Source organism: Leptonotus elevatus, chromosome 13 (genome assembly GCF_054856555.1).
Source record: "Leptonotus elevatus isolate MCC_2025b chromosome 13, RoL_Lele_1.0, whole genome shotgun sequence".
Taxonomy (NCBI): Eukaryota; Metazoa; Chordata; class Actinopteri; order Syngnathiformes; family Syngnathidae; genus Leptonotus; species Leptonotus elevatus.
The window spans coordinates 19503749-19525980 of record NC_141251.1 but is presented as its reverse complement, the minus strand read 5'-3'; the positions used below and the strand labels follow the sequence as shown (position 1 = coordinate 19525980).

Sequence of the window (22232 nt, the reverse complement as noted above, 5' to 3'; positions counted from 1 at the left end):
TCACATTATTTGAAAACAAATGTTCAGCTCACCTGACCATGATTTGTATATTTTTCAAATGATTACAACTGATTAATCGGTTGCCGAACACCGGCCAAAACAATCGGCCAATTGAACCAAATTTCCCCTTAAATTATCATATATTTTTTTAAAGCAATTAAACAATATATATATATTGTTATTATTTTTTTAATTATCATCAAGAAAACCAAAGTTTCCGACGCTGTGAAAGTACCCTGAATGCACCATTTTGCTTGCGTAGCTTTAGCAACTAGCAAGTGTGTAGCATATGTTATTCTGTTGTCCCTAAGCGTCCTTTAAGCTGTTTAGTGACACCCCAGTTGGAGTTAACTGTCAAACTAAATACACAACGATAAAAAAAATGCTAACAGGTTAGCATCGACTTCGGGAGTGTTTTTCCTTCGATAACGAATATTCCCACATAAATGCTGTGGGATCAAATATCCACAGGTGAGATAACACTAGGCAAAGCCACAAATTCTTCCCAATGTGTGAAAAAGGATTTATTTTAATAGAATTCAATCGGAGTCCAGTCCAATAACTTTCTTCTGTACTCACTTTAAGTGTGTACACCATAGATGCACGTCACCACATAGCCCCCTAGAGGCTAAAATGCACAGGAACAGTTAATATTTGTTCCTAATGTTTTTTCAGTTGCTATTATTTTAGTTTATTCTATTCTTATTTCACTCTCTTATTGTTTTATTTTGTCTTTGTCTTTCTTTTCTCAAAATTCAAGGATGCAAATGTCCAAGATTTTTTTTTTCAGTCTTAACACATATTTCCACATGACATGACATGAAATACAAACCCCGAAGTCCCAGGTTAGCACAATAAGTCCCAGGACTTGTGAAAATAACACAAGATAAAAATATATAAAAGAAAAGGTTAATGCTTTACTGCAGTTGTAAACAAGTAAGAGTGGTTTTATTATTGACACATAAATCTATACAGTAACCTTGTATACTTCATTAAAATTTGTTGATAAAGTCATATTATGGACTTGTCATTCAAAGCAGAGAATCTTAATAGCAAAAATTTGGGTGTAACACCCATTGAAAAGGAATTGGGTGGGGTGGAGATAATTTTATGAATTAAATATACGTTTTTAAATAATTGGCAGATTAATTAATCTGTAATCTGTATTTTTTCTGCCAAAAATTGGTATTGGCATCTGCCTAAAAAAAAAAGCATATCGGTCGGGCCCGAGATTACGTCTTTGACGGCGTTACTGAGCCAATTACCGGTTTGACAGTTTACTGTGGTGTTAAAAAGTCAAGGTTTGAAATAGGCACTAATACTGTCTGTCACCACTGGTAAACTCTTCTTTTCTTTTTTGAGCAGGTCAAAAATTGGTTGCTTGCAATGTTGAATAAATTAGCCGCCTCTTTGAAGTTAATTGCTTCCCATTTGTTATCGGCCTCTTTGACTATTAATAATTGGTATTGGCCCATATCGGTCTATAACTACATTTTAGAGCTATAATTTTAATACCGTGATATTTTTGCTCACGGTTATCATCCCGTCAGACTCTTATACTGACCAATGCCTAATCCAAACAGAGCATCGTTTTGCCTATCAGAACGCAGGTGTGAGATTATATTATTGAGGACTGTAAGAAGAGAACCTCAGCGTAAACCGAGGACCTCCTATATTGATCTCAATTTACTGTGCAGGGTTCGTATCCATTGAGTGTACAGCACATAGTATGGTAACCTTGCGGATGTTTCGCCATGTCGATGCACACGGTATGTCCTATGTGACTTTGAAGAGGTTTTTTTTTTTTTTTTTTTTGCAAAGCCGATCGAGCGCTTCCAGATTGATCAGCTTTAAACAGGCAGAAAGAACGGGAGGATCGGGGCCGACTTGCTCGCTCGTGCCCAACCTCTCCCTCCTGTCCTTCTTGTCATTGGAACATTTCAAATGCTCCCATTAACCCTCCAAGACCCTCGCACAGACACCTACTCTCGGACACTTTAGCAATTTACGCTGTTATTATCCTAATCTGCCCAAGCAAGGATGAGACGGAGGAAAGATCATGGTGATTAATGTTTAGATGTGGGTCCTCCACCTTCAAGAGAGATGTGATACTCGAGGGCTTGAAGTGTTTTTGATGGAAACCACATTAATGATTGAAAGCAGGAGGAGAGTGGTTAAAAATCTCCCTGCTCCAATGGCATCAATTATTAAAAGCGCGCTCGCTTCTCGTGTTTTGGTGGCACATTAAATCTCCATTTCTTCACTTGATTGTATCTGTCATAGAGGCGGCATTGTATTGATTGTATTCATCTGTAAAAATGTTAGTACTGCATCATGAAGACTTTAAAAGCTGGATTTACACCTTTAGTGACACAATTCCGACCGCACATAGTGCACATGGAAGTTGTCATTGGTTGTTGGCGTCAAAGCGCGTCTGGCCACTTGGACCTGCCGTGTAAATCCATTCTAACTGTCCCCTATGTGTGACACATTACATCAGATTTCATATCCGCAATGATTCAGCCCGCGTCAGTGTCCGAGCGTCTCGCACGGCAAACGTCAAGGCTGACGCACGCTCGCGATCGCCGCAGTCGTGTCGGCCGACGCCAGAGTGCGTGTCGTCCGGGTACCGACTGTTGATTTGAGCTCCATCGAGACGAACTGACAGGCCCGCGGGGCTTTGTGTCATCACCAAGGTTTCCCGTCGGTCCGTGCGGAGCTCTCGCCGCCGCCGTACTTGCGCACAAAAGACCTGATTAAGTTGCCGATGCTGCATGTGGCAGCGACGGAGCAGCGGCACGCTCGGGCCCTGGGCGCAAAGTGCTCGGAGGCAGCTGGAAGGCACGCAAGGTATTTGCTTCTGGCCCTCGACTGAAGGTCGCCGTTATTGGCGAAAAACAGACGACGGCTGGAAGCATTTCTTTTTCATGGCGCTTCGTCTGTTCGTCTAAGCGACACACTATTTGATGTCACTGACTGCACAATTACTCTTGTGAGAGTCAATACTAACAAGTATCTTGAAAACACACATTTGTGCCTGACATTTGCTCATTTTCCTGAGCAGACCTAAAAAATTTAACACTTATTCTACTTCATTTCAAATATTGTTCACAAATCTGTCTACATCTGTATTATAAGATAAGATACACCTTTATTTAGCCCACAGTGGAGAAATTCACAGCCTTACCAGCAGCAATACACATAATCACACATCATATATAAATAATATATATCACAAAACAGAGAACACAGTAGTGCAAATAGATGGCATCATCATCACATTTGTTAAACTTGAAATTAAAACATCACATCACACCATATCAATGGTCTTCCAAGAGTACAGTTGATTGTAAAGTCTAAGCAGTGGGTAGGAAGGACCTTTGGCCTTTGACTTTAGTAAGCACTTCAAGATAATCCATCCCACATCACAGGTGTGTCATATCAAGATGCTTATTAGACGGCATGATTATTGCACAGGTGTGTTTTAGGCTGGTCACGATAAAAGGCCACTTTGAGGCCCCGTTCGTTCCTCAAACAAACCTCGTACACACAGAAGCATTTCAAGACTTGCGTGTGTCCAAAAGAAGACGCTGAGGACGTTTAACGGTTGTAATGTACATGCCAAGTCTGGAGTGGCGCTGTAGTGCTGCCACAGGGAGTTAACGGAAAGCCTAGAAGAAGAATCAGCGAAGAAGACAAACACTTTTTTTCCCTAACTTTATTGCAATTTACAGAACAAACATGGCTTTGCATGTATCGAAACAACATGAAAAAGACGAACACAGGAGAAGTGACAATGGCGGGTGATTCAAGTACAACACCCCTTGTTGAACGTGGGAATAAAGAAGCAAAATATTTTGCTGCAAAAGCATAAACAAATACGACATGGCTATCCGCCATTGTTGTTGACAGACTGACGGTCTGACGGTCACGTGAGAATTGGCGCATACGTCATCAACCTGCGACAATGCGTTATCATCCAGCTGCGACCATTACGCCATCACTGGAGGAGTATCCTGCATATGGTGTCCAGACGGGCGCGTACTGGCCGTGTTTTGAAATCTTTTTACTCTGGAGCTCGGTTTCAAAAGTGATCAGTTTCAAGCTCCGAAACCGCGCCATCGTGTGGACGGTAAGAAACTTGTGAGGATACATTAAAACTGGCTTTCGTGTGGACGGGGCTGGAAATGTGCAGTTTTGCTTCATTGGAGGGGTCAGAAAACCAGTCAGCATGACCACCATTTGCCACATCCGTGAAGAGAACACGTCTCCAATGTCCCAATCGAATGTGAGCATTCGCCCGTCAAGCCTGTTAGATGTACGGCCAAATTGTGTGAAACACCTTTGGAGACAGTTTATGGTAGGGCTGCTCGATTATGGAAAAAAAGAATAATCACGATTATTTTGGTAATAATTGAAATCCCGATTATTCAAAAATATTATTTTTTTGTTTAAAACAAGAACATGTTTAAACATTTGAAAATATTAACACAAATAATATTATTTGAAACACGATGATTATGTAAGTTCCTTTTGGACCAAACAGAACTTATAATAATATATATTAAGTTAATTGTTAGCAAAAATTTTAAGTTAGGGTGGAGCGTGTGCAGTATGGCTTGTAGGGTGCAAGCTAGTTTTGACAGAGGTGTGTGGTGAAAGAACTGTTGTGGGCGTGCCTCAAAACAACTCAAAATTAATATTATTAGGGCTGCAGCTATCTAATATTTTGGTATTCAGATACTCTATAAAAAATTCGAGTGAATAATCGGGTATTTGGATAGAAATAAAAATATACCTATATATACTTTTTTGGTTAAAGAACAATTATAAATACAGAAGACAAAAAACAAATTTGCAAGTAATAATTAACAACCAACTGTTTTTAATTTTTAGATAATGAACTTTGAAAATTTTTTTGCTTAAACTGTGCTTGTCAGCAAACAATTTTCCTCTGAAACAGTGAGATTTTAGACAAATCTCTCCCCATAGATTTTGGTCAATGGAACTAAAGTGACGTCAGACCCATGATAGCGATTTTGTCGGCTAAATGAATAGCACATTTGAGTAAGCCTGGTTTGTTAATAAGTGAGTAAAGTGTGCACACCCCATCAATCCATTTTCTGAACCGCTAATCCTCACGTGGGTCGCGGGTGCGCTCGCGCTGGAGCCTACTCCAGCTGTCTACGTGCTGTAGTATTTACGCCTTTGAAAAGTAATCAGACGGCTGGAGCACTTTACCGCTGCTAGCTAGCGCGGCTAGCTTGCTGCTAGCAGTCGCCGCTAAACGCAATAAGCATAATTATGTCTTAGCGCTCAACTGCCGCTTCTACGTGACTTCAGGTATTTGTCTTATTGACGTCTGTCGCAACAGTTTGGGCCACTTATATTGCGGTTGTTCACAAACTCTGAATAGACGAGCACATCGTTAACCCTTAAACCGCGACGACGCGCTTCCGGAAACAACTTCAATTATATGCATTGATCTGCATATACTACTTGGCAGAGGTGTGGACTCGAGTCGTGACTTGGACTCGAGTCAGACTCGAGTCATGAATTTGACGACTTTAGACTCGACTAATCAAAACACCCTGCGTAGGTGTGGAAATAGACTGAGCCCTGCAGCTCTACGTGTCTGCAGCTTTGAGTCAACATCCTTCTCCTGATACCAGTCAAGAAGGAAAAGTGAAGTGTCGTAGTCGTCATCTGAAGCCTAATCTATGCGTCTCATCGCAGGGTCTATAGCGAGTGAGCATGTGCTGCCCATCTTGTGTCAACAGCGACGTGTTTACACAAGCCGCTTCCTGTCGGCCGCGGTTCGCCGGGGGTGTCTACTCGTACGGCAGACGTGATTGGATTTACGGATGGAGATTCACGCAAGCGCAGGTGATAGCATCGAGGCAATACGTCATCAAGAACAAAGCACCGTGCTTGACCTTTGGCCCCTTTGACCTTTTTTGCCTTCATGAAGATGGTCTACTCTGGATAGACGTCACTTAAACTTACATGTTTCCCCGCCGGAATGGAATTACGTTGTAAACCAAGATCCACCCTGTATACCCTTTTTACTCTGAACTGGCTCGTTCGTACATCACTGTATGCGTGTCTGCTCAAAAAGTGCAAATAGGGCTGTCACTATCAGATATTTTTAAGAATCAATCATTTCATTGATCAATCAATTAACCGGATAAGGTTTACTTTGCATCTAAGTGTATGGCCAATTATTTTATTTCCTGATTAGTGTTCCTTAGAGATGCAATGATTTCTCGTCAATGAGCCAGGTATATAATTAATCGATAAACGATTGTTAAGATACTTATTTTACGAGAAATTCTCCAACTCCTCAGAATTTTAACTTCTAAGCAGTAAATATTCGCAGATTTTTGTTGATAGCAGACTCATTATCTTTGTGTTGAATCAAAATAAAGCATTTGCTTTCACTTTGGAAAATAATAATCACCATTTTCGCATTTTTTCCAACTTGTTACGGGCCAAACCAGTAACGGAATCATAATGAATTAATATTTTCTGCACAATAACTTGAAATAATGTCCTGTTTTAGAATACAAGGATGGAAATGAAAACTTTTTTATTTTATCTGATTCATTGATAAATCAACAAAATAATTGACAGATTAAACCATTACTTCAGTAATCGTTAGTTGCAATGATTGTTGTTTATTTGGTTTTGTTTAGTAACTGAAAAACAATTAAACAACAATTACGCAATATCACACGAGAAGGATAGATGTTGTACTCACCAGCCTTGTTCTGTCATTGTTTTTCAAAGTTATTCAGATGTTTGCCAATTTCATGAAGGACTACAGTAATCAATGAATAATTACTGTTGCTCAAAATCGTGCAATCTATTTATATACGCCTGGCTTAAGGCACCAAATTTTTGCGGATTTGATGCCTTTGATAATCTTTGTTTTGACTTCTTCTTTTTTGGGGGGGGGGTTTGTGTGGGGGTGCGCCATGTCTGTTGGAGGTGTTAAAGCTGGTCACAAATGCAAGATTTGCACCGTCTGTTTGTAGGGTGGAGTCCATTTAGGCAAAAGGGCGTCAAAGCGTGCATGTCGCTGTCAGAACGCGTTGCTAAGTGAGGAAAACGCGGCCGGTCTCTGTGCACACACAGTGGCTGATAGTGCGAGTTTAAGTGCGAAACCTGTCCACCTGTCTTGTCTCTGCCGCCGTCTCCCTGTCTGTCCTCGCACGGCAGAACATCAGCGGGGTTATTAGAGAAGCGCCATGGCTGCCGCTGATAAGGCCCTGCACGTCCGTTGCTGACAGCGCCGCGTGGCAAGCACAAGTGGCGGCCCGGCCGGGGGATTACTGCCTGCTGCCATTTTCTGCTGATGCCTTTCTTTATGTTATCCTCTCCAGTCACTTGTGCTGCATTTGAATAACTTGGCTGATGTGATGGAAATGGAACTCTTTAAAGTGTATACCTGCATACAAATGAGGGAAGTGCACATGAGCCCCAAGTGCCTAACCCACATCCTTCTAGGCTACTGTCATTTGCACGTCCATACACAAATGCTGATGGTGGACTTTTCGAAAGTCGCCACCCTGGATAGCATGTTGAAAACCTGTGTTGACTTGAAATATAGAGAGATTTTCATTTTTGAAAATATGTCTGTACGTTGACCAGGCTCGAGTTGTATTTTTACTCCGACTTTAACAAAATAAGTCCAGGCTGCTTAATTTTTCCCCATTTGTATGATGTGATGGTTGTCGTCCGTATGTTCAGTGCCTTGAACAGTTCATACTTCAATGCAACAGGTCACATTTTAAACTCTACACAATACTAGAAAATATTTATTATAAATACGTGTTTGTCCATTTCAGAACATGTGCCTGTAGCATTTAGCAAGCTGTTCAAAATGTTCATCTATGGCGTAATAGTGAGGCTAATTTATAGTACACCATTCCGCTCCCACACAGAGTTTCTCTGCCAGTGACGTGGAGGCTAGGCTGAGTGAAGATTCGCCATTTTCAAGGGACAGGCAGACTACATGGAAACAGTATACACAGTAAATTTTACACTAAACTGAGTCTATTTGGCTCCACTCTAAATAGAGTAAAATTTACACTTGGAAGAGAGTTTAAAAAAAAGTTGAAGGTTGAAGGGACAAGGAACAAACTCATGTCCTTCAACTCTACCACCTGAGCTATGCCACTCCTACTGGTTGTTCTTATCCAAGTTACGAAGATTCCAGCTCACACAAGCGATATATTAACAAACAGCAGGAGCTGCGTGGCTTAGGGAGTAGATTAGTGGTCTCCTTTTTATTTTATTTATTTGTTAATTTTACTCTCTTACAATTGTAAATTTTACTCTATTTGGAGTGGGACCAAATAGACTCAGCATAGAGTAAAATTCACTCGACATAATTATGATATCAAAAGCCAAAAGCTAAGCAGAGCTTAGCTTTGTTGGAAGCACAAATTAGCATTAGCGGCGTTAGCCATTTGTTGCTGAATACTGTATATATATTGTTTCTTCAGTACAGGTAATGATCGTATATAGGAGGAGCAAAACTGTTGCAGGTTTGGCACATAAATGTTTCAAGTGTGGCCAGCGAGGCCGCAGGGATGCTATTTTACACGGGGCCGCTGCTCATTCTAAAGTGAGCCGCTGTCAAAATCAATTACCATTCAACTTGCCTGGACCTGAGCCTCCTGCTGATGACATATTTGTTTTCCCTTCACCACTTAACGCCGGCGAGTGTGCGCCTCGTCACGGCATAACACTATGTGACAGACCTCCTTCATCGCTCCTGACTCACTTGATGAGATCAACCAATGACCAGGAATCACAAGTAACTCATAAAAATTGGGAATATTATATCAATGTACCATTCTTAACACGTCTACTTAAGAGTGCTGCGTCATTGTAATTAGTCCTAATGATGTCGCAATGCTGTTCAGTGCCTGGTAAGGAGATTGCTGAGTCATTGAGGTGCTTTTTAGTCACAGTGGACGTCAGAGCTGACATTTGTTGAATGCATGACTAATAACTCTTGCTTTCATTCAAGTGATACGTCCGTGGTTACTTTTGAGTTTACATCGCTCAAGTTGAACGCTGGAGATGTTAAGTAGCCACGTAGCAGCTGCCATCTTGTTTAAAATGTTATGAAATTGATATGAAATATTTTACTTATAAGTTTAGTTAGTTTCGTGAAATGCGGTCCTGTCTAGTGAGTAAACAAAGCTGTTGTATAAATGGCAACAGCTGGATGCACAGTTTGATTGTTCCTTCTGCCATCTAGAGGAAGAGCATTTAATTCTTCTGCTTGTCACAATACTTCGCTTGCATAGATTTAAAAAATTTAGTAAATAAATTAGGGGTGTCAAAATTAGTGCGTTCATTTAAATTCAATTAAAAAAATGTGCAGAATTTCACAAGTTACTTCATGTTAAAGATTAGATAACTTTTAGTATGAACAAAAATGCACCGAGCTGTCACCAATGTCTAACCAATGCATTTATGCCATCTAGTGGCAGACTACTGACCTCAAAACAAATCAGTATCACATTCTTTTTTACAATACACCACATCTTTTTAATTTTAACTCTTAATTGTTATAAAATTACTGTAGCAAAAAAAAGATCCAGCCATATTTCTATTAGTTTAAGATTTTTTTCCACTTCTATGTTAACAAAAGTATGAAAATTTAGAAAACCGATATTTTATTATTGTTGGCAATAACCAATATTTTATTTTAATTAATTACGATGAGAGATGTCAAACAATTACATTTTTAAAATCAGATTAATCACCTCTTAGAATTTCGATTAAGCACGATTAATCGCTTCATTAAAAAGGCTTTTTTTATCAAAATGTTTTGCCCGTCAAATTTGTAGGGCACCTGTGTTATGTGTTAATTATTTCGACATTTAATGTTATGAGGACGTCTTCAACATTTTTTGATCCACTGCACACGCTCATCCTCCTCTTTTTCTAAACAGTTAATTACTTGCATAATTTAAATAAATAAAAAAATGACCTCGATAGTTTGACATGAACAAATATTCTGTATGTCATACGCAAATATTTATTAAATGCTTTACTGTAATGTATGTAGTTACACAACCTGTGCTACCTTTAACGTAACCATCCGCTGTCAGCTAATGGATCATCTGTGGTCATAATTAACTCTCAATACATATGACGTATTAATACGTCATAAGCTTTTTTTATGCAAGAGTGTACAGGAGGGTCTGGCGCAACTTCTGACTGAAGGATTAGGTTTGACTGCAATGTTATTTAAAAGGAACGGCCAGCAGGTGGCAGCAAATATAAGATCAGCCAGTATCACGCAAGGATCTTGTTGTAGAAGAAGAGAAGCAGGAAGTGTAGATTTGGAGTGGGTGTGTCCTCTGTCACTACTAGCGTGTTGTAGAGCAGCGGAGAGCCGCGGGAAGGAAGTAGAAAATAAGCGATCGGCAGAACAAAACAGTTAACCTTGCAGGATTGCTTTTTGGCTTTAAAAAAAGCATCCTCATCGGCTCATCAAAGCATAACTGCGGCGATCGAGTTGCTGCTCGTCAAGGAATGACGCTTCGTTTGTTGAGCAAACGCAAAAAGCAATTGTCGAGCGATGATCCGCGGGGTTAACGGCTCGTTTTGCCGGTCACGTTGACCCCCGGACAACTGGATGCTGCGGCAGAGCTGCAGTCAATTGTTTATTTTTATGTGCAATAAACTGTTATTTTGTTATCCAAAGCACTTTCTGGAATGTTGTTTATTGCACAAAAACATTATTTAGATGTTTGAGCTGTCACAAAAGAAAAAATAGTAGTGTTAAAGTCCAAGTGCTTGAAATGTTTGTTTTACAAAAAGCTATTTTTCTACGCCCCCCCCCCCCCCCTCAGGAATTAGAATTTCAACAAAACTTGGCTACATTCTAATGCTGACAACTAAATAATGTAAAAAGATAGAAATACACTTTTTTTCTGATGAAAGAAGAGAGCCTAACCTTTCTTTTGGTATGTTCCATGTTTATATAGCAATAGAACACAATATTCTGTGTGCCTTGCAAGATCAGTCAAAATCCAAAATCCAGAGGCTTGCTCCAATGAAAATGTCTGGGATTCAATGAGTTAATAGTGCGATTAATACATGATTAATGCAATATTTTTTTCTGATTAATTAATTAGTTAACGCTTTATCTTTGACAGCCCTAATTACGTTTAAAAAATGTAATCGCCTGACACCCTTAAAATAAATAATACATTCCAGACCAATTAAAGGAAATTGGACATCCCACGGCATACCTGTTGTTTGGTTCAAACTCTTTGCAGGAAGTTTTTCACAAAGATTTTTTTTAATGTTCGAACATCAAGGAAGCCCTGTTAGTTATTCCAGGACGGAATTCCTGACACCTGTGTAGTGTACTTTACCCGCTCATGCTGACCATGACAACAAAGCAAACATTGTAAAAGTCTGGGGCGGGCCACACAAGACCTGTGTGTGTGATTTACAACTTTTCGTCAGGTCACATAGGTGAGAGTCGGCACATCCAGCAGGTGCTTCCCCCGCCCCCATTGGTGTCAAAACAAGCTTTACCCACCCACCTCCCTTATTTCCTTCTACAAGGCTTCGCTAAGCCAGGATAGACCACCCCTCACCACCCCCACCCTTCCAAAAGCATGATTACATTCTTGTGCTATTCTGCCCCGCCTTCACAACAAGGGCGCTGCTCGTCTCTCTCCCTTTCAAGTGGAGGTAGCAGGCCGACGTTCCCTTTGAAGATGCAATCTTGGGAAACACTGAGACATCTCCGGGATTATCTTAAATGTCTTCAGTATGTCGACAGCCGAGCGCTTGTTGCGGAGCGGCGCGCTGGCTTCTTACAGGGGTCGGCCAAAGGAAAATGCCACGCCGCAGAGGTAATCACGGGGTCAACTCGACTCGTTTCGGATGATAACACGATGAAAAGATATACAGTAGTCTTTTCCCAATGAGGCTGCACTGTTTACAAACCAGGAACAGTAAAATCTCACCTAATCACCACCAAAGTTTGCAATAAAACATTACTAACATTTTTGTGCCCGTTTTCAAATGTTGGTGCTTTTTCTTTAGCGCCCTAATATGGTGCCATATCCTTGGCTAATAGGAAAGTAGTCATTGGTGTGAAGGAAGTAAATTGAAATGATACGTCTCACTTTTTGCAAGTGTTTGCTGTTATTGGAAGTTACGGAGGGTCTTCCGTGCATGTGGATATTTTATTTTGTCCAACACAGTTGCCATGGTGACGTGCTGTTTCCCAAGAAAAATGACACTGATCTTGATGGTCAATTTTTATAGGCTGCGAAGCGGCGAGATAGATGCCAGCATCTTCATACTTCAGTGTAATTATTAGTTCGAGACTGATATGTTTTTTTCAGAGCCAATACTGATGCTTATTATTAGTAGTTAAGGAGGCAGATAACTTATTATTATATATATATATATATATATATATATATATATATATATAATTTCAAGTCGATATTCATTTGCAGTAAAAGTAAAACTTTGTTGAAATGCCATTAAGCATGTTTGTTAAAATAACTTTTCAAACACTGTGAATGTTTTTCTTTTAATTATAAGCATACATTATAAGGAATAGACAGTTTTGTTTAAAAATTCTAACAAAAATTGCAGAGACCTTCCCTGGTCATCAGCATGTGTTAAGTTAAATTAAAAGTTAAGCAAGTAAATAGCTCCCTAAACGTTTCTACTGTAAATAAAGTATTTCAAAATTTCAACATAATTTCTTTATTGTTGTAATTTTTAAAAATAAAAAGGGTAGGGAATTCCCAGTGTCAGCGCCATCTTTTATAAAGTAAAGTGGAAATTTAAATAAATACAGAAATGAAAAGTTACCTGTCTCACTGTGCGACAAATGTATGCGAATGTAGCTAATTTAGAGTTTTTGTCAGGGTTCGTAAAAGGTTTCAAAACATCTTCGCAGACAGTGAAAATTTGTCTGAACATGTTCAAAATGTATTTGAACATCTTACCAATCCTGCTGAAAACCCCAAATTCACTACCTTCGCAAGTATTCAGTGAGATAACAGCTGTATCGGCCTTCAAATTCGTAAAAATAAAAAGGCCGATGCCGATATTAGTCAAAATGCCAAATATCGGCACCAATACTCGGCCCGGCCGATAATCCGTCTATACCTAGTATTTATGTAAAATAACTTTACATTGTTAACTTTAAACTGTGTGCATTCTTGACTGGGGCGTCCATTATGTACAAATGAATGCTTGGTCTCTAACTCCTGCAAAAAGCGAGGGTTCGCCATGATAGCATTGCAGGTGAGCGGAAAGCAACAGATGTCATCGCAAGGCAAAGTTCGGTCTTTCTCTCCCAAAATGTTCCGACAGTCGTAAAGGGAGCAAGAGCAAGCACTGGAGGAGGGAGGATACTACGCTGCTCGCCAAACAACTCTTTGTAATCATATCAGATGTGGTCCTCGGGGAGATTTTAGGAAGGCCAAGTGCTCAGAAACTGAATCACTGCATCGCCGGCAGGGAATGCGGCGTTGTCGTAATTACCTGCCGACGTTTCCCGCACGCTGACAAGACCGCTCGGTGTGGGCCGCCTGCATGCTGCGTGTTTTCCTTTCTCTTTAAAGCCGGGAACACAGGCGGCAGGCCAACAAGACAAATATTGTTTTGGTGCGATCTGGCTCTGAGATTGGCGTCGGACTTGCGTCAGTGTGTGCGTGCGGGCGCTGGCATGCTCGCGAGGAAAGCCATAGACCTCATTTTCTCTCCTTCAAACGACGGCCTGCTCCGTTTTTTGTTTTCTATTACAAATGACCTGTTTGAATGAAATGCAGTTTCTCACCAATGGCATTTAACTGGAAGGGAGGAAATAAGAGATGACAATGATATCAGAGAGAGGGAGCGTGAAGGAGGAGAAACCTGTTTGTTTTGGTAAACTGCAATTCCTCCACTAATTTCCTCCTGATAAGAATCTTGCAGCTCCCAGTCAAGTGTTTTATCCCGGCAAGAGGGAAACGGCACCTCGGGCTCGCACAGCCAATCGATTTCCGACCCCGGCGCGCTTTAAATCACACTCTCTGCTTTGTCGAGGCCTTCTATTTGCATAGAGGTAATCAATGACACATATTAACCAACCGCTCTCAGCCCAAGATGGACTTTTGCCTTCCGTCTTTGGCTTTTTGCTGCAGTATCTGGCTCTTCCACCTAACATCATCGACTGGTGTCGGCCATGTTGGGGGGGCATTGATTTTTTCCCCTCTCTCCCCCACCCTGCTTTAACACTTGATGAGTAGTTGTGTTAAGACGCCAAGGGACAGCCGCGCCCGCTTTAAGGAGATGAGGTCGGCTTTTATAGGCCTTTCTCCTCCGAGAGCGACGAAGTGTATACATTATGGGTGTGCGAGTGTGTCTGCACCAGTCGTTTAAGAGATTTGGTACTTCAGTACTGTTTGTAGTCCGGTCTGGTTCTGACTTATGTGAAGATGCTATGAAACAAGGCAGGCCAAGTTTTGGCAATATTTTTGGAATGTATTTTCGGCTCATATTTTTGTTTTTTGTCTCATATTTTTGCATTTTTTCCTCTTGTGTTGGTCAAAGATAGGGAAGTCCAGAAAGTAAAAACCCTGCCACAGTTTGGCTTTAGCGACAGGTGCTTCTACTCACCCAAGCTCGTTTACCTGCCAGTTGCCAAACTGTGGCAGGGTTTTTACTTTCTGGACCTGGATTTCTCATTTCTGGTGTTGGTGTATGTTTTTGACTAATGTTTCTGTATTCTAATCGTTTAGTATTTTTGGTGGATGTTTGTATTTTATGTTTAGTGTTTTACATGTGTTTATTTTGTATGTTTGTATTTTTCATCCAATATTTTGTATTTTACCCCAATTGTGTATGTTTAGTCTACTACTACTACTACTACTACTACTACTACGAATGTTGGTATTTTTTTCTTATTTTTCTCTTTTTAAAAATTACGTTTTTAATGTATTGTAATAGTTTTAAAAAAAACTGTATTTGTGCATTCATATAACAGTTTTGTATTTTTTCTAATCTTTTCGAGTATTTATATTATTTTTTTACACATTTATTTATATATATTAGGGGTGTGCTAAAAAATCACTACGGGAATATATCGTTGCAGGCATCTTTACAATATACGTATTGATACGGAGGTGTCAGAATCGATATTGCACATTCATTCATAAAGTTTCCCGCTGCGTCTTTGAAAGCTGCTCTTTGTTGCGCACACGCCGCTGGCGGTATACCGGAAGCAAACATTTTTGCCATCCTGCCTTATAAAAACATAATTTGGGTACGCATATGACTGTTTTCATAAAAATGTATGTTAAGTAAGGTAAAATATTGTGATATGTATCACCTTTAAGGATACACTTATCGCGATACGTATCATATCGTGCCCCCTGTATCGTGATTGTATTGTAGGCAATAACCTAATATATCTAATATATAAATTTTCATACCGTTTAATCGCTAATCTCCATTTTGACTCCAGACTTTAATACATTTAAAGATTGTGCCTTCATTTATATGTGCTGCTGTTTGGGTTAGCACTAGTGAAGTTAAAATTGGCTCAGCTATCTTACAAAGTCCGACAGCGAATATTTGGTTGAAGTGGAAGATGTTCCATGTGAATAATTGATACAGGGCATCTATTACAATTGAGCCCTCTATTTGGGGAATTATGGTGTTTGACATCTCATCATACCCAATTACAACTAGAAAGGTACTCAGTAGAGCAGCAAGACCAAATAATCCTTATTTTGAACAGCGCCTTCAGACAATACCTCTTGCACTGGCCTGACATTAATATTCATGCTTTATCCACTGAAAAAACAAAGAAAATATAAAAGTGTTAATAAAAATGAAAAAAACATTCCCAGATCAGCACTTTTATCCGGAAGCACTCTTCAGTTTTATGGTGTCTTCTTTGTCCCGTGCTCCCTGAAGTGTCTCCCCAATAACAAACACAACATCCTTGGTGGGGTTTCAGTACAGCTAGTAATTGTTTTGGTTTGTGGCTTTGGGGCAGAAAACTTTGAAAAGCACGCCGCATTGAACACGTGTTGGAACGTGACACGCTAACTAACTACAATGGGAGAGAAAGAGGGTCTCTTGTTTGTATCACTCGGCAGGTGGCTGTTGTTGTCATTTTCTATTTATTTTTGTCATTTTCTCTTTTATTTCTGTATGATTTTGGTTTTAGTCAGACATTTGGAGCAAACCAACCTGGAAGCTTTTACGCTATAGCTAGCACCTTGAATGGAATCATCTCGAGTGAATGTAATGAATGCATTCCAGCACTTCATGTTTGTCCAATTTAACAGGGGCTGCCTATTATAATCCCTGCTCCAGCACACCCATTATTAAGGAGGTCCAGCGGTGCATGTTATAGGCGGGTAATATCAGCCTAATAGGCTTACGTGTCAGCACTGTATGGAACACAGACCCTCTAAATCACATTTGTCTGTGACACCTGCTCGCCTCCCTGCGTATTTGTGCCGTTTCCCTCCCCCACTTTCTGTCCTCTTCTTTTTGGATGAGCTCCAAACACCGAACCTCCTCCAAACACTGAAGCCCCCCCTCCCTCGCCAAGATGGACTGAACAGGAAAACGTAAAGATGTTCACGGTTTGAAAGTTTAACCTGAAAACACTATCTCGAAACACAAAGTTTTGTTTGAAACATTAACCCAGGTTTATTTGAAACCCCAATTCTGTCTCAAAGCACTCATTTGAAATACCAACTCTATCATAAAATCCTACTTTAAAACCCCAATTGTGGATTAAATCCCCCAACCTAATTGCGTAACCCTCCCAAGAAATACTTTAAAACAAAAACCTATCTTAAAACCCTACATGCAAATCTAACACTGTTTTCAAACAACTCTGGATTGATACCCAAACTCTGTTTTGAAAACCCCAACCCTGTGTTAAAATCCTACTTCAAAAACTTAACCCTGCCTTCAAATCCTAATGGGAAACCCTAAAACGTTCTTGAAACCCTACTTTGAAAACCCAACTCTGAGTTGGAACTGTACTTTTAAACACTTACTGCTGGCTTAAAACCCTGATTTGGAAACCCAACCTTGTCTTGACTTAACCTTGACTCCAAACTTTTTTGCAACCAAAACTTTTGGATTGAAATCAAAATTTGAAACCCTAAACTTGGTATGACACTCTTAACACTGGTTTGAAACCCAAACTTAAATCTGTATAGAAGTCACTTTTTTCCCCTTTTTTTTAATTTTTTTTAAAGAATCCTATCTTCAGATCCTAATTTGAATCTGAACCTATCTTGAAACCATACTTCAAAAACAGAACCCTGTCTAAAACGCCTAGTTAAAACCCAAGACCTGTTTTAAAAGCCTTATTTGAAATACTAAACCTATCATAAGATTCTACTTCGAAAACCTTAACTCTGGGTTTAACTTGAAGCACCAACCCAGCCTTTAAGCAACATTTTTACTTCCTAAATTGAAACCCTAACCCTGTTTTGAAACTCTACTTTGATACACCAACAGTGTCTTGAAACTTGAACCCTGTCTAAAAACCCTTCTTTAAAAACTTCACCCTGCCTTCAGACCTTCACTTGGAACTTTAATCCAGTGGTGTCCATATGCGGCCCGTCGTCCATTTTCTAGTGGCGCTCTGCATATAAAAAAAAAAAACTTTCGACATGGCCTGCAACTCTATTGGCGACACTGATATCCCCCAAGCCCTCAAAGGAAATCGTTTGGACACCCCTGCCCTAATCCTTTCTTGAAGCACTCATTTGTATGTAATCTGCATTCATTTCAATGTGCTCCTTATAGCTCTACAGTAAATGCAACAAAATCATTCATTTAAATTCGGCTACAAAATGAAAACGTACCATTGATGAAAAGGAAAGTAGCAAAAAAAGGTGATTCTGCCATATCCCTCTCTTGTCCCCTAATGATATGCGCTAATATTCACGCTTGTGTGTTGATTAAATTAAGTCATTTGCATGATGTATGTTGAAACAGATGCTGTATCAGCCTGTAAAAGGAGCAGCGAGGAGAGGCTAAGTGCCGTATTCAGGCTGTGAATTTGGTGTGTAATGGACTTGGGATGAGGTTGACCAAAGCTGCAGATAACCTTTAGGAAGGGCATTGTTCCTCTGTGCAGGGAGGGAGGGAGCGACTTCACTGCTATATACAGTATGTACAGTATATATACTGTACAGTACATCCATGTCATTGCGAGGCAGAGAGTAAATGCGGGGCCGTATAGCCGAATCCCTCATGGCTTCCCCGCGTATACATTTTTTAACAGCATTTTTGTGTCCTCTTGTCTCCATTAAATGACATTTTCTTCTCCTTCAGATCGGCCACTTGAGGAGGAATCAGTGAGGGACCACGCGAGGAATACATGAGGGGTCGGGGCAGGGAGGGTGCAGCGGCAGCACCGACAAGGTCAGAGTTCACACAAGCTTTCTTATACAGGCGTGGATTGCGCACACTTTTCTCTCCCTCCCTTTCGCTCTCTCTTGCTTTCATCTTGGCAGTTTTTTTTCTTTCCCCCTTCTTCTTCTTCCCCCCTCGAACTCTCTGAGCAGAGTTGGCACGCAAAGGCAAAGTGAGGGAGAAATGTGGCTGCTTTTGATTGGACCCTCCTGGGCTGCCAGCCGGGGAGGGACTGAGCAGCTGCTGTTTATGAGGAGCTGTGCAGGATCCTGTTTGGCTCTGGCCAAAAAAAAGAAGAAGAAAAAAAAAGAAGCCAGCCAGCCAGTCCCGCCGAGAAGCCAGTGGCCTGTGTCAGCACAGTGTACACACAAGGAGAAATGCGCCACAGATTCGTATTCCTTGTAAAATGCCACATTTTTGCCATTCTTGAGTGGATAAATCAAAACTGTTTGATAGAGAATAGTATTAATTGCTGAAATCAGGTAACTACATCCCTGGCTGAGAACTCAAACTCCAGTCCATACTATTGAAGCCCTTTGAGACTTTTTTTGTTTAAGGGCTACAAAAATAAAATTGAATTGAATACTTGTCCCCCCCACGTTTATTATACAAAACTGCACGACTACAAAACTTTTCTGAATTTATGTATGATTTATACTTGCTGTGTTTATTTCTATGCGAACATCAGAGAGGAGAAACTGCATCAATCATATGATACATACTGTACATTGTGCTTGCCTGCATGTGTTTTTTGAATCTGTGGATTGCTTCTAGTCATTGTTTCATTTGCCTGTATTTATGTTAAATTGGATTGTGGATTATTTCTGCAAATTTATATTATGGCAAGTGGCAGATATCATAAATAACCTTCAAGGAGTTATTGCATTAGTCGGATGATATGTACATTGCACATACACATTATGCGCGCATGTCGTAGACTTTTTTGACGGTGTGGGTTGTCAAACATACGGCCCCCTGGGCCAGAACCGGCTCATTTGGGGGTCCAATCTGGCCCGTGAAGACAAATTCAAATTACAGTTTTTCACAAAAATCAACTGTAGTTGTCAATTAATAAAACTGATTAAAAAAATTATGTAAAAACTAGCATATAGCACAACGAGGACACATATTGAAGCAATGAACAAGACAGCGTGATATAGCATTGCTATATAGTGAGGGACTACACACAGATGTTTCGTGTAAAATAAATAAATAAAATAAAGTAAAATTTTGAGACGTTTTTAAGTTAACACCAGTTTGAAGGCAGAGTACAGACTGTGCCAAATTAAAATTTCTAATCGGGCAAACTCATCAAAGAACCTGCAGTAGACATATGCGGATTGTTCACCTTTTACTTCAGTTAAAGGGGAGAAGATAAGCAAAGGAATCTGCTATTGAGAATGCGCTAAAAAAATGTTTAAAAAATATTTAAGAGGATGTTTTGATGGTCCTTGTGTTTGTATTGGTATTTGCAAGGTCGTGGTTATAATGGGTAGCTAACGAAATGAGCAATCACTTCATTTGTGACACGTACATTTTGTGTGCATGTCACGATTATTTCTAGTCATTGTCTCAATTCTGTTGTTCAAGGTTGCCACTATCATGAATAACTAGTAAAGAACATTCAATTTATAGTAATTTTATGACACCTCAACACTGTTAGCGTGCTAATGCTCGAGCACTTTTTTTTTGCCTCTTTCTTATTTCTAGTTTGTCCTCAATTGTCTCGATTGTGCTTACCGGCCTGGACCGGAGCTTCTTGAAAGTTATCCGTCGCATGGTGCCATACTGCTTTTTCCTCACCTGCAGACGAGTTTGCTACTCGGGATTAAGGATGAGGATTGAGGTGCGAGGCGTAGGTGGGAGCCAGGCAGCAAATAAGTAAACCAGCCGGTTAATCTGCCTGTGTGTGTGAGTGTGTGGTGAGCAATACCACCACACGGGAAACATCTGCCTCACGCACACGCACGCGCACACTTGTGTTCATGCCTTTGCGCATACAGGCAGACGCACACATAGTACCTCCACACATGCGCGACTAGCAGGGATCAGCCAAAGCGATTAGCACACGGACGTCAGAGCATAGAAAGCGACTGGTTTAACACACACACGCACACAATGTGAGTTGTAAGCCTGGTGCAACGAAGAGAGAGACTCAGCCGACAGAATGTGACACGCTCATGAAAGTGCGGGAAGAGAACTTTTTTGCTGCTGTCGCTCTATATTCACAACATTTTTCGTCCCCCTTCCTCGTCATAACACAAGCTAGTGTGCAAATGAAGCGGAATCCGTCCAGACAGCCAGCCCGGGATGAGTAATGTGGAGCACGGTAGGATTAGGATGGCTGCAAACATGTTACAGACTGTTGCCGTTTGTACAGTACCTCCTCCCCTCTAGCTTTAATTGGATGTGTTTTTAATGTTAGCACCCACTGTTGAGTGTTGACACTCGAACACTGCGACCGTTGTGAGGCCGCCGAGGAGAGCCGACGTGTTTGTGCGTCGCGCTACGGTAGGATGCACCGCTTTTTTCGGAAATAAATCAACCTGGACGTTTTAACACAGGCGGCGATTTAACATGCGGGGCTCTCGGACAAGGACGCAACCTTGTGAAGGTGCTGTTGGGTAGCAGATGCTGTAGAGAGATCCAAAAGGTGACTTTCTGCTGCATTTGTCAATCACTTAAGCACAGGTAGGATGATGTTATTGTGACATTGTGGCAAGGATTACAAGATTCTTACTGTGGAGTGGTCATAATAATCAATTAGGTCATAATTTGTGTGGAAATGATTGTTGATTAATCACATCTCGAAACAATTGAAAAGAAGCCAAACATGACGTCATTGATAATAAATTGAACACCATCCATGACACAACTCTTGGCAGTTATTCTTACGATAGATAAATAGATGGATAGATGGATAGATCTATCTCTAGATAGAGAGATGGATAGGTAGATAGATTTAGCTCTAGAAAGATAGATGGATAGATAGATAGATAGATTTAGCTTTTAGAAAAATTGATGGATGGATAGATAGATCTAGCTCTGCATAGATAGATCTAGCTCAAGATAGATAGCTCTAGCTCGAGATAGATAGATAGATAGGTAGGTAGGTAGGTAGGTTAGTGTGACCATACCCCCCCCCCCCCCCAAAAAAAAAGAGGACAGTTGCCCTGGCTTTGAAATTGTGGTACCAGTCGCAGGTTACACAGTGTACTACCTCCTATTAGTCACACAATGCCATGAATTTAGAAATCCCCCGGACGCCCAAACAGGATGTAAGAAAATGGTCTGGTTTGGGCACCCTAATTTGATAGGCAGATCGATCTAGCTAGCTAGCTAGCTAGCTCTAGATAGGTAGATCTAGCTAGCTAGCTCTAGACAGGTAGATCTAGCTAGCTAGCTCTAGACAGGTAGATCTAGCTAGCTAGCTCTAGATAGGTAGATCTAGCTAGCTAGCTCTATCTAGCATTAGATAGATTTATAATAAGATTTATCTTCAATGAAATATTCAAAAGCTATTCTCTTGCTTTTTGTGTATGTAAGCCTGTGGTTTCATCATTTTAGGCCATTCATACAAAAATATTAGGGGTGTGAATTGCCTAGTGCCTGGTGACCCGATCCGTATCACGATTCATAGGTCACGATTCGTTTCGATACGATTAATCCCGATATAAATCACAATAATCACAAAAATCTCAATACAAATTATTGCGATTTTTATTTATTTTTTATTACTCAAATGTATAAAATACTATTCAGCAAACTTGTACATGTACACTGTA

The 22232-nt window shown here is 40.4% G+C and overlaps 1 protein-coding gene across 2 annotated transcripts in view; it reads left to right on the top strand.

Moving 5' to 3' along the window:
• Window positions 1–22232, top strand: part of zmiz1a (zinc finger, MIZ-type containing 1a) — a 141769-nt gene that overhangs the window by 22620 nt on the left and 96917 nt on the right. For both annotated transcript variants that reach the window (XM_086093289.1, XM_086093291.1), the window contains exon 2: window positions 18367–18456. The gene's annotated coding sequence lies outside the window, so the exon portion shown is untranslated. The remainder of the gene's footprint in view (window positions 1–18366; window positions 18457–22232) is intronic.